At 39.7% G+C, this 12,273-nt stretch overlaps 1 pseudogene; it reads right to left on the bottom strand.

Moving 5' to 3' along the window:
* Nucleotides 1-366: 366 nt before the first annotated feature.
* LOC113624206 (cytokine receptor-like factor 3 pseudogene) lies at nt 367-10,878 on the bottom strand (annotated as a pseudogene).
* Between the last annotated feature and the right edge of the window lie 1,395 nt (nt 10,879-12,273).

Below are 12,273 nucleotides of genomic sequence, written 5' to 3'. Positions count from 1 at the left end.
AAAATACAGAGTCAGAAATATTTGAAGGACAATTTTGTAAGCTTAAAGTTTATAAAATATGAGTTAATATTTCCTTTATTCACCAACTCATTTATTAATTTGGTGAATTTTAATAAGTACTTATTATATCCCTGAACTAGACCAATTAAGAGAGCAATAAACTTTACTCTGGGCACAGTCAAACCGAAGCGTAGACACCTTTTCCTTCCTGTGTATTATTCTGCTAATTCTGAATCACTTTCAAATTTACAGCTAAATTACAAGTTTGAATAACTTTAAACAATTATTTGAAGGTAAATTGTTGATGTGCTGCTTCATCACTCCTGGACACATTACCGTATTTTTCGTACAAACAAGCATATTTTCTTAGAGTTTGGTCAAGAAGACAATCTTTGTCATTGGTCGCCTCACAGTTGCAACTCTGAATGTTAGTGTCTGTCCACAGAAATAAGTTGGCATGCTGAAGTAGAGAACACCCGAGAATTCAGAACGATTCTGGAGCACTGCATTTCTTCAACTGCTCAGGCTGGACCCCTCAGCTGTCCATTCATGAGGCATGGGCATGAAATGACCTATCTGGGATGCTCTAAGGCCTCTACTCCCATCACCACAGACTGAACTGGGAATCAACATTGGGGTCTATGTGTCACACCAAGAGTTCAGTTTCAGAGCCCACTCATGCGTCTTGCAAGTGGTTAGAAGTACATTTACAGAACAGGAGCCTGTAATCACCTTGCACCTCTGTACCAGGATGACTCCAGGTTCCTCTGCTAGTTCTAGCTGTGCCGGTCGGTGAGATGCTGCTCTTCCAGGCTTAAAAATGTGGTCTTTCACTATATTAGTAGCTGAGACATCTGATCAAGCAGATCAAAGGAGAACCACCCGGTAAGCATGTTGGTAACAAGCTGTCCAACTTACCATGTGAGGCCTTTTTGGTAAAGCCCGGTTTCTCATCCTGTTCTCACGTGACACCAAGAATGGTGACCTCACCGTCCAGGATGGAGTCCTCTGCAGTGTTAGCTCCGCACTGTATGCGCTTTTGGTGGTCATCCAAAGCTTAGTGGGGTCCTGTTCAGTGGTGTCCACACCACTGGGTGGCTCATCAGTCCTCATCCAGGAGTTTTCCAGTGGTTCCCTCTGAACCACTAAAATGCTCTTAAAATGTCCTTAAGACATCCCTTGTCTGTGACGCAAGGTCTTTTCTTTTTCTTTTTTGTTTCCTTTTTCTGCTTATTCATGGCAGATTATTATTTTTTTAAATTACATAGCAAGCTACAGAGAAAAACTGAAGCATTGCTAACACTTACGCATTTAGAAATGCTGCCCGACATGCGGACCCTTCCACCACTCCTGGTGCTGCGTGTGCTTATTGCTCCTCTTATTCTGCTTTTAAAATGATCATTGCCTGACATTTTTCCTAAATATCAGGGGCTCATTGTCTTCACTCATTCCATGGCGTTAATTATGATGGTGCTTTTAAGAAGGTGATAGATTATTTGGTAAAGTAGAATTTTACTCTCAAATCTCTTGTGATTTTTCTGTAACGTCTGATGTGATGTGGTCTCTGATCTCTGCACTTCCTGCGGCCCCTGCGGTCCCTGGCCCAGCTCGGCAGTACTTCTGTCTCCCCCCGCCCCTGCCCCCCAGTACTGACGGGCCTCCTGCAGCAGCTCTATCACCCGCTGCCCCAGGTGCAGCGAGCTCCGCTTAAATGTCTAAATATTAATGTCAGTTCAATTAATTGCCAGGTCTGACAGTAAGCATTGCCAAGATGCCTTTTTGTTAAACATGTTTATAATAATATCAAGACTATTATTTTGAAGAGACTCCTCAAGCAGTACAGCCTAATTAAAGTGATACTGAATATCTGTTTTCAGTCTGTTTCTGTCCAATGTTTTTCTCATAATTAGCCGAACACCCTCTTCACATAATGAAAGTTTTTCAGGCCTGTGCCTACTGGTTCTCAGTAAAGATGCTTAGAATATTTCTGAAGAGGGATCACAGTACGAAGGAAGAAAGTTAAATTCTTATTGAGGAAAAGCCTTCCACATTTCTAAAGAAAGACTTAAATCTGGATTGAAATTAATCAACAAACTGATCAGGTATCTGTATAAAAAATATAGATGTGTTGCCAGATGAGTCCCTGTGTTAAGAGAGAGCTCGTTAGCTACTCTCACACGGAAAAGAACTGAGGATATTAATTGGAAATACAAATCCTGCAAAAAGCACTCTGAGTTAGAAGTCATAATCAAGAGAAACAGAAGAGGGCTTGTCTATAAAGTCAGTGAGGTGCCAGACTTTCACACAGAAGGACCTCAGTGCAAACCTGGTTCAACCACTTCCACCACTGACTAGCTTAACATTTCTAGTCTTTAGTTTCTCTCTCTATGAAATGGGGGAACACGTAGCAGCCTTGCAGCTTGATATGAGAATTAAACAGACAATTTTATACACATACACACACAGTTTATTCTATTAGAGGGGGTTAAAAAGTTCAATCCTCAGCTCTGAAAGTTATGATCCATATTTCAACATGGTTATCCATTTGTGCAATGGACATTTCTTGAACACCTGGAGCACGTGAATGGCTGTTGTGGTGCAAATTCCCAGGTGCTGGGGCATCTGACAGGTGGGGGGAGTGAAGTGTGGGTAAATGTTAAGTGTGTCCAGTGCACGTACAACGCTGGACACTGGTTTCCAAAGCAAACACCTAACATGGACCAGCATAGCCTTTCCACCAAGCAGCTCCTCTGCTTGCGCTCCACACCAGCCTCCCCTGCTCGCATGGCTCTCACACAAAGCTGAGTCTTACCATGGCTGGAAGGCCCATCAGGATATTCCCTCCACCCTCCCTTTTTTAAAATTTTTCTGTGTATTTATTTATTTAATTGAAGTATAGTTGATTTACAGTGTTGTGCTAAGTTCTGTTGTACAGCAAACGACTCAGTTATACACATATATGCATTCTTTTTTATATTCTTTTCCATTGTGGTTTATTCCAGGATATTGAATATAGCTCCCTGTGCTGTACAGCAGGACCTCGTTGTTCATGCATCCTATATATAATCTTCCCCAGAACAAAACACATGTACCTGGAACAGTGGAGCCACAGAGCACTCAGGGCCCCATGCGACCAGGGAAACTGTGAAACTGCTCCATTTGCCTTTCTAAGCATATTTTGTTTCCCATTTGGTGCATTCTAGGATTTGGGCAAAGAATAGGTATTCTACTGCAACTAAAAATAGGCATCTATTGCAGTACAGAAATCCAAGGATGGCGAGGAATTCAACTCTACGGAAAAGAGTTTGCCAAGGAATTCTCTGCCTGCATCTTCCAATACGTAACTGCTTGATGTCTGACATGAAACTGGGGGGACTATAAACGGCTGGAAGTTCTGCGAGTCCTATGCGCCTTGCAAAAGACATAAGACCTGAGCAACTTTTCCATCTTAAGGGGAAGAGGTCAGGGATTAACATCATATGTCAACTCCTCTGTGTCAACTACTATATGTCTTTACTATGTATTTATTTTTCACAACAGATTGCCCTGTAGTTTTTATTATTTCCATTTTATAGGTGAGGAAATGAGATTTTTGAAAGCTAAATAATTTTGAAAAGATCACACAATTTGTAACATTTGCAACATGTCACAGTGTTTTCGTAGAATCCCATCCAAGCTAACATTCCATACCTACCCCAACATTAACTTTGTTAATTTACAGCAAGCACTTAATATCTTAACGTGATTGGTTGGATTTTCCATTTAACTGAAAACAAAATTTGAAACTGGAAGAAACAATGTTTATTGTCTATGGACAATGGATAGTTCAGTTTCTATCCATATCTAATTCTAGCTTTTGACTTCCTTTTACAATCCCTGGCCTGCAAAGGACAGTTGCTCAGTCTCTTGACTTAAGTTGCCCTCACAGACTTTGTTTTGGACCAGTTTTAACCTCACACAGCCTCTGAGAGGAAATATCCTATAAAAAAAAAACCCTCTGCCTAGAATCTGAGTTTTGGGTGGGAACAGATTTGCTAGTGCACTTAATCCCATATTCCATGAATGACTAGTCTATTTACTCAAAAACATGCTTCTAACTACATTATTACAGAAAATGTTACGTGCTTTAATTTTTACTAAATAATTTGATAGCTAATGATTTATTCTGCTAGCCAGCTTCCAAATTACAATCTGAAACTCTATATGGTAAATATGTAATTAATATGAATAATAGCAATTGAGCAACTAAAGAGACCACAAACTCTTGAAATTTAAATAATAATAATAGACTATGGCTATACTAAAAGGATTATGTTGGTTTAATATGAAAAAAATGTCAAGAAACAGTCTAAAATAGCCACATTAATATTTACATTCTAGGTTCATTTTCACTATATCATTTCTTGTATGTATCTTGACATAATTTCTATTTTAGTAACTGAAATTCAATAGAACATGGTATTTGTATAAATGGCTAGGTCCCAAATGAATCTCAGATGAAATATATTTGATTATATTAATTACAATAGAATTCCATTATCAAAATAGCATTACAAGTTGAAGTTATAAAAAAAATTTTGAATGGCAACAATCCAGTTGAATGAGTAGTAAAGGAAAAAAATTTATATTTACTCTTTCTATTCATCCACATATGAATTCTACTTACTAACAAACTGCTCAACTACTTTCCCAATAATATTTGGCAAGATTATTTACATATATAAATATTGCAGGTAATGAAAATTTTAGCATTTAATTTTTTTTCACAATTTTTATTAAAATAATTCCAAAGCTTGTTACATATATTTCTTTGTTTTTAAACATTGCTGTGATGAGTCAAAATCAACATTTTTAAATAGGGACAATTTATATGACCACCACCATGGGCTACTGAGATAGGTTATCTATTTACCTTTGTGCCAATGTCCTCAGACGCTTCAGCTTTTATGCATTTTTTTCTGTACTGTGCCTTTGATGTCTACTGTTCTTTTTGTCATCTGTCAGCGTGTCCCCTTTTAGTTTGCTTCATCCTTATCTAGTCAATCAAATAAAGTGAGTTGACTTCATGGCAGTTGAGTGGCTCAGCTGACCCTTCCCTTCCTGCTCAGAGTATATGTTCCAGATGCACAGCTTTGCTGGAAGTCTGGCCCGCTGTAATTTGTAATGGTTGCATTCACTCAATTCTGCTCAGTACCACATAATAAAGTGAACGCTCCAAAACCTTTCACCAAATTTGAAAACTTGGAGTCACCTCTGACTCATCCTTCCTCTTCATATTCCTGTCATTTAAAAAAAATAAAATGGCTCACATCTATTTGTCCTGTTGCTATAATAATTATTCAAGATCCTCCTGACTCTGTTTTCTAATGGACACATGCCCATTTTTAAAGGCCTTTCACAATTTAGCCCCAAACAATTGTTCAAGACATGCCACATGCTACTTTTCCTTACATTGTAACCACAAGAAAAAAAACCAGTTCTCTGTACATGTTATGTGCAATCATAAACACATTAGCTTGTGGTGTTCCTTGACCTGTGATCTGAAAGCAAACCCATAAAAACATGTCCAAGTCTAAACTCATTATCATCATATCTGGTTATGCTTCAAAATCCAAATCTTTTCTTCCTGGGTTCATTTCTTGGTGGATGATATATACGACCATCAACCTGTAGGCTTGCAAGTTCTATCACTCTTTGAAAGGTCTACCCATGCTTTTCCACATTCATGGGATCTTGTCTTTTTTTTTGGCTGCACTGGGTCTTCGTTGCTGCGAGTGGGGGCTACTCTTTGTTACAGTGCACAGGCTTCTCATTGTAGTGGCTTCTCTTGTTGTGGAGCATGGGCTCCAGGCACGCAGGCTCAGTAGCTGTGGCTCACGGGCTGTAGAGCGCAGGCTCAGTAGTTGTGTTGCACGGGCTTAGTGGGATCTTCCCGGGCCAGGGCTCCAACCTGTGTCCCCTGCGTTGGCAGATGGATTCTTAACCACCGCGCCACCAGGGAAGTCCCAATCTTGTCATTTTTAATGCCGAAATGTCCAAATGCCAATTCCTTTTATCTATTACTTAAGGAAAGCTTTTGTCATCTCCTTTTGTGCATAAGATAAAGTATGAAGAGTATCATAAGCCATTCAAAACTTCACCCCACTTCTAATTCCTTTCTGGCCACCCGGTCCCCTTCCCCCAAAGCAAGTACCACTTTACCTCTTATGGTCCCTGGAAAATTCCAAGACTTTCCTTAACTCCATGTCTTTCAACATACAAATCACTATGCCGTCATTCCTTCCTTCCCCAACCGGAAAATTCCATTCATCTTGCAAAACCCAGCTCGAATGTCACCTACCTGAGAAGTCCTTCCTGATTCCCTATGGAAGAATTCATCACTTCCTCCTTAGTGCCCTAGTGGCAGTCGGTGTACATTAGTATTAAAGTACTTATCACATGGTATTATTGAAAGTGAATTCTGTTAGAGCAGAGAAGGTTATTCACATCTGTATCTACAGCAAGTGTAGACTCCTGAGACATAAGAGCTGCTTGCTCATTGCAAGTTTGTTATGGTGTCAAAAAATCATCATTGCATGACCCATAGCTTGTTAAAGGGAAAGAAAGCATCCTCCGCAACACCAGCCCCAATAAAACTGCATTTTTTGGGAAGTTAAGAGTGGCCCTGTGAGGAGCTGGGAGGAGAAGCAGCCAGTCCCACTGTCCTACGAGACCCTGTCTCCCAACCCTGCTCAGTGTCTGAAGGACTGAGGCAGTGCTCACTGCTTTGCTACTCAATTAAGATGGGCAGCATTTCTCTAGTTCCGATTGTGGATTAAATCATGTGCTAAAAGGTCTACTGAAAAATCAGAAGCATCAGCATTAGTTCATTATAGGACCAGATGGTCCACCTTGGCCTTCTATGTCTTCTGTGTCTGGTTTACAAATCAGATATTCCTTTTCTCAGCTTCAGACCGTCTGCTCCCCAGGAAAAATATCTTCATCCTCTCCCTACCACTGCCTTATACATATTTGCCGATGGAAATCTGAGTGTGATTATGGTAGTAGCAATTCTGGGAGTGTCAGTAAGCCAGTGAGTTTCTCTGTGCGAATTCCAAACCCTGATCAGAATGTCCTCTAGAATAAACACAGGTGGAACACCAAGTGACATACATGTGCTCAGCAGACAAACATTAGTTTCTGTCCATAAGAGCTTGATAGGGAGGGAGATTGTTTCTCAGTTACCCAAATAACATGTGTTCCCGCCAGAGGCCACAGATGCGGGGCTGGTAACTCTGAGAGCATTAACCTGTGGATCGTGGCTGGGGGATGACAGGCCCCATCAGAGCCCGTGGTCTGCAGGGCAAAGTGCAGGCCAGCAACCCCTTTAGAACTCTTGTCCATCAGACGTTTCTTTAGGATGATTGCGGCTTCCGGTCTCAGGAACTCATTCCACCCAGAAGCTTGACAAAGCATGCATTTTATACTCATTCTTGTCTTTTTTGGTCCTTTTCTGCAAGACAATTGGTGCTCAGTTCACTGTCCTTCCCAAACAGTTTTTCTTTCCAGTAACACCCAGTGAAGTTGCTACACCATGAGACCCTTCATGTCACATCACATAATTAATTACAATGAAGCCTTACATCCCATAACACAGCCAACTACATACTTTTGTAATAATAATAATAATTTAACAACAGTACTAGTAATGATATAGCTGGTATTGATATAATGCCTTACAGTTTTATTTAGTGTTTTGCATACAAAATCTCATATGACTCTCAAAATAATTCGTGAAGTTCTTATTTTTCTCTTCCCCATTTTAAAAGTAAGGAGACTATGACTTTTAAGAACTTAATCATCCTGTGGCAGAAATAGGTCCTGAAACTAGTTCTCCTGATCATCCGTCTTGTGGAGTTCCTGCAGTTCACAAATGAAGAGACACACTGAAGTCTCTGACAATCAAATACACTGCACGTGGCAGAATGCTTACTCGAAAGAAGAAAACATCTGCAGGAAGGTCCACCTCAAACCACTTTAAGCCCGGTGTGGACTTGCACAGAATTTCAGGTGTGTAGTTACATTTTTCACTTTGTAATAAACCCCTGCATTTCCTGGGATCTACTTATTCTGCGGATTGCCTGGAGGTGGAAATGATAAGGCAAAATGACCCCATACTCTTTCTCAATAAGCCAACTTCCGAAGTAGCCAAGACTAAAAGAGAAGTCAGGCAGACAGTCTTCCTGATATATTTAGGGAGGAAAACATACTCTGTGAGGGTATCATCTGCCTAATAAACTGACTCGCAGGGTCCGACTTCTGAATTTGAGGTGCAAGAGAGAAGCTCACTCTTTAATTATGGCAAAATGTCCAAGTGGAGAGGGACGAAGGCTGATGGAACTGTACGTTTATCCAAGACCACCCTGGACAAAATGCCCAGCCTCCGTGTGGTCAGGCTGCAGGTACCCTGTCTTCTCAGAGGGACGCCACTGTCTTTCCAGAGTACCAGGTGCCTTGGTTTGACTTCAGCTTTTGACACCTTCAAAGTCTGTGACCCTGAGCGAGGGACCTGGCCACAACAAGACTTTTCTAATCTGTACGATGGAGTTATTACTACATGTCACATGGGATTGATGAGAAGAGAAGAGGAGATGGCTCATCACCGAATGTCACTCCCTCCTCTTCTGCTGGCTTCTGCCTGGGGGCCTCTCGAGTGAGGAACCAGCCCATAGACACTCCCTTCCAGGTAACTTTGGGTGAGTCAGGTTACTCTTGGAGACGCAATGTTCTTGCTACCCACAGGATAAACAGCATGCTGGAAATGTTAAGTCCAAACAGGTGATTTGATATCACCCCCAGTGTCACATGTGTCCTGCCTGACTTCCAGGAACCTCCACCACCACAACCCTGATTGTGGATTTGGGATGAGGGAATAAGAAGAGGAAGACCTGCTCACCTCCAACACCTGTGTGGTGGGGAGGCATTTCGTGGAGCTGAAGAAAAGGCAGCAGCTGGCCAAGGTGGGAAGGTAGCACCAACTCCCTGCATCCTGGGGTCTTTGTCCCCCCTCTGCAGGATGCCCTGTCTTCTGAAACCCTGCTGGCTTGTAAAACACCCTTATGTTGGTTAATGCCTGTGGGGTACACTGCTGATGGAAATGGGAATTTCTTAAAATGGTGATATAATAGTTGGACATTAAAGGATGAAAATTACTCTTGATAAAGTCATTGCATAACTGGATTACGAGGCAAACTTTCCTGACATGCCATGTTTCAAAGCTAGGAGGTGGTGAAGGAAAGTGGCTAAAGTAATCGGCTTTGTGGTTCTACTGTGCAGTATCCAAACCCCAGACCCACATGAGCAGTTGTGTGCTGTTAGGCGACTTGCCTTTGTGACTTAGGCAGGACCATAATTTCCTCATCTGTAAAACACTTAAAGGTCAGTGTGAGGATCAAGGGATGTATTGCACTGAAAACCTGAAGGCTTTGCCTGCCACCAGGTAGTGATGGGTCAAGGTATGTTTGAAATTATTAGTATTAGACTTTAAAATGCAAGGTGTGTCAATGTCTGTATCCATCCCAAATACTATTCATCACTGAAAAATTGTAGGTTTTCTTGCTCTATATGACACAACAAAGTGGCCAATTTTGTTGAAATTTTTTCTGGAGTGTTTTATTTTCTGTTTTATTAGTTTATTTGTATTCCATATTCTTCCATAGATATTGTAATCCAGGATTAAAATAGATGTAAGAAATCATTTTGAAATGTTAAAATCTGCTTAACAGAGAAAGCCACTCACCATTCAACTAGTTACCTCAGGACCTAGTGCTCCTTTGATTCGTGAGGCATCTGTGGCTGCCGTTACTCTAGGTCTCGCTGGAGGAGACTTACAATGCCCAGCACAGTTAACAGAATTTCCATCCTGTTACAGGAGTTAGGGAGTAAAATATACCAGAGTCCCAAATTAAGAAGAATTCTACACTAACAATTTACAGGGAAAATAGTAAAACATCTGGGGATGACTGATGTATGTACACAGCTAACTTCTATAGGTTGCAGTTGGAAAATCAGCACATGGCTTCCAAAAATCTAATCTCTCTATATAATTCATCTCCTACATGAAATTGGCAAAAATATAGCTCAGTGTAACCTGCATAACACAAAAAATCCTCTGTCATAATATCTAGCTGCAGCTCTCTGTCTGAAGTCATGGATTTTCAAATACCCCAGCCAACTGATACTTCCCAGTGAGGGAGAACATCTGATTCCACTTTCACCCATCACTGGAGTTCTAATTACTTTGATTTAGTGACTGTGGGATTTTATTTTTTACTGTTTGGACAGATTCCTCACTAATACTTAACAGGCAAGATACATTAAAATCCTGTTTGGTTTGACAGGAGCAGAGTTTAATGTCAGCTGGACTGAATTTATTTTCCCAAGTTCTATTCTCTCAAAAATACCTTTGATGTTTTCTTTAACCAGATTTGTTTAGGAAACAAACTATATGATGTGCAGAGGATCCAAATACATTTCTGATTCAATCATAGTATCAATATTTTGTGTACCACCCAGTTTAGAGTAAACATTTTACATTAGATTTCCATCATAGAGGGACAGTGGAATTCAAAATGAGCCATACATCAGTCAGTGTCTAACTCCATTTGGGTAAAGTTAGAGCAAGAAAAAGCACATGATCAAACATCAGGATGTATATTTTTACCCAATGCTTCTCTGCCAGGAACACTTCTCTGACTTTTCTTGGATGTGTCTGCTCTCTTTTAGCTCCTGCTTCAGTAAGTTGGAATGATTTGTGCACGTTGTAGACTGAGAGTTGTAGAGGCCAGTGTGCTCCTCGCATAGCAGGGTATCTCGTCCATGGCAGGCGACTGAAACCATGTCTTGAACTGCATTGTACTTACCCATGTACTTGATATGTGTATATACCAGGGTAAAACAAAACAAAACAAACAAACAAAAAAAACCAAACAAAAAAAGCCCCTTGCCTTATAAAATACTGTAAATATTATTTTATTATCTATAAAAATGTTTAGTAACACAGACATAGGAATGATCGTCATTAACGGATGAATGTTTTTCCTTAATGATTATGAGTGGTTTGTAGCTGGTATATTCATTATCTTGATTTCCAAGGACAGGCACTAATGAATAAATAGTATTCAGTTTGTATTAGACCACATAGTTTTATTTGCAAATAACAGACAACCAACAGTAGCTTTTTCTAAAGAGAGACTGTGTTTACTCATGGAGCTGAGAAGAACGCTAAACGTGACAGAGAACATGGTTGCCTACCCCAGTGTTATTGCTCCTCATCTTTCTTGATGATTAAAAAAATTCCATATATAGTTGAGGAGCCTTTGGTATCGTGGTATATGGTCACCGTCTCTGTTTGAAGAGCATGTAACCTTAATCCTGATTAACGACTTATAAAACGAAGCCTATTGGCTTAATTCTGGAGAAGAATTTCCTTTTGATATAATAGGGCAGGTGAGGAGAAAGCCTCAGTCCCGTTTAATGCCTTTGACAGTGGTTCTTCAAGGATGTGATGTCTGGAGCTGTGGCAGCCATTTAGCAACACAAAGAGGAGGACTAAACGCCTTGAAATCATTAAACAATCGAATTTAATCCTAGAACAGCCAATCTCAAGCATTCTTAATATGTAGGAAGGAGCAAATAATGTATATTTGGGATCTCTTGATGTATCCTTGTTACATTCCTGATATTGGTAATTTGTCCTTTCTCTCTTTTCCCTTGATCTGTATTGCCAGTAGCTTATTAACTGAATTATTCTTTTCAAAGAACTAATTTTGGCTTTATCGATTTACTCTACTTTTTATTTTCTACTCCATTGATTTCTTATTTTTATTATCATTTTATTTATTTTATTTTGATTTGCTTATTTTTTTCTAGATTTTTAAGATGGAAAATTGGATTGACTTTCAGTCTCTTATTTTCTGATTTGTACATTTTGGTTTAAATTTTCCTCTAAGCATTGCTTTATCAACATACTGTAAAATTTCAACATGCAGTATCAAATTAGCATTTAGTTTAAAATATTTTAAAATAATAATTGTGATTTCTTTTATTTTTGAGATATTTAGAATTGTACTGTTTATTTTGCATATGGCTAGGAACTCTCTAGTTATTTTGTTATTGATTTCTAACTTTATCTTCAGAAGATATCTTCTGATTAATTTTAATCTTGATTTCTTGAGGATTTCTTTATCAGCCAGGGTGTGGACAATTTTTGTACAAGTGGCATTAGACCTTAAA

The sequence above is a fragment of the Aethalodelphis obliquidens genome, unplaced genomic scaffold (genome assembly GCF_003676395.1).
Source record: "Aethalodelphis obliquidens isolate GAN/ISIS:26980383/991018 unplaced genomic scaffold, ASM367639v1 scaffold12, whole genome shotgun sequence".
Taxonomy (NCBI): domain Eukaryota; kingdom Metazoa; phylum Chordata; class Mammalia; order Artiodactyla; family Delphinidae; genus Aethalodelphis; species Aethalodelphis obliquidens.
The sequence above is the reverse complement of the archived record's forward strand: the minus strand, read 5'-3'. Positions and strand labels throughout refer to the sequence as shown.